This window comes from Mytilus edulis, chromosome 3, assembly GCF_963676685.1.
Source record: "Mytilus edulis chromosome 3, xbMytEdul2.2, whole genome shotgun sequence".
In the NCBI taxonomy this organism is placed as follows: Eukaryota; Metazoa; Mollusca; class Bivalvia; order Mytilida; family Mytilidae; genus Mytilus; species Mytilus edulis.
The window spans coordinates 97571090-97572796 of NC_092346.1; positions in this window are offsets into that span (position 1 = coordinate 97571090).

Sequence of the window (1707 nt, forward strand, 5' to 3'; positions counted from 1 at the left end):
ACACACATAACGTAGGGTACGTTATAAAAGACAAAGAGTAAAACAATACAACATAGAAAGCCAATGTTTTAATTTATTCTACAACAATGAATAATAAACAAATGACAGATAGCATCCAACAGCAACCATTGGATTACAGAAATCTGGCTTGAGCCAGTACACCTCGATTTAAAAAAAGCATGAACAACATAGTAAAAAACAAGTACACACTCGTGATATCGCGGGTCCGTGACTGAATTAAAGTATATAACTATGCCTAAGCCTTATTTTAGTAATTGGTATTGTCATCTGATAAAGTCATGTCGATTATAAGATACACATTTTTCTCTGCTTTCAAATCTTTTTGTTTGAACCCGTCGACCTGGAACTTATCAATTATTGGAAATATTAATTATTTGGAAAACAAAAGGTCCAGGCTATCCAGGAATGGAGTATTTTTTAATCAACAGCATTGTCCTATATTAGTTATCTTAGAAAGTCTTGCTGATTGCTGAATAAAGCTACAATAGGGAAAAATTTGACAATGATTGAATTTAGTAGTGTCAGCCCTTTGATTATGACCCGTGTATATAGCAAAATCCCAAATACACCGTTTGGTCAAATGCGGAACGTACATATAAGGTAATATCTAACAGGTGAATATACTATTGGTATTGGTATCGGATTAGACCCGGAACTTGTTAATTATTGGCAATATTAATTATGTGGAAAACAAAAGGGTCTGGAGTGGTGTAATTTTTAATCTACACCATTGTCCTATATTAGTTATATATAGAGTTGAATTCTTTAATTTGTCGTTTTTACCCGATGACGGCTGACAAATTGGACCTCGTAATTTTAGTATTATAGATGTATGACCATACGTGTTTATCCTTGGACACAATTATACATGTTCTAAACTTATTATACAGTTTTATATCAAATCAATGTCAGAACCGATAGAGACAATATTCAAAGATCTTACTACAATGCTGAATTGATTATCGTTTAGTTTATAAATCAATTGATGCTGCGGAAAATACTTCTAAATGTAATAAATTATTATTTACAAGACACCATCACCATAAAAGAAGATAATATATCAAATGTTTATATGGCTTTATAACTGTTTTGATCTGAGCGTCACTGATGAGTCTTATGTCGACGAAACGCGCGTCTGGCGTATTAAATTATAATCCTGGTACCTATGATAACTATTATAAGATTATAAGGTACAGTTAAACTTCAAACTTGTAACTGTTTAAAAACCTTTGTTGAATTAGTCATTGCGGAAACTGCTGATTAATATTTACATGATTCAATCTCCAGAACGCGTTTGTTTTTATCTTAATATGGTATTTTCACTTTTTAGCGTTTTGTTTGGGTTTTCCTATTCTAATTACGAAGAGACCCATTGATTTTAATATTTAATCATAGATGAGCCTGTGTAGTATGATAAATTAGAAGTAAAATTTGCACGTGTTCTTCTTCGGTGCGAAAAACATTAGAGGCACTAATTTATAAATGGTCTACTCATATTATATTAACAGAAACGTCATTTCACGAAATGAATTACCAGTTATTTGAGCAATTGGTTGGAAAACATGTGTTAGGATATGTAAATTAGTCCTATAGACTTATTATAATAATACTGTATCCCACAGTGGGTATCATATGTCTTATCGATTGTTTGAGATATCCCCCTGTAATTTTAAATATTGTCTCATC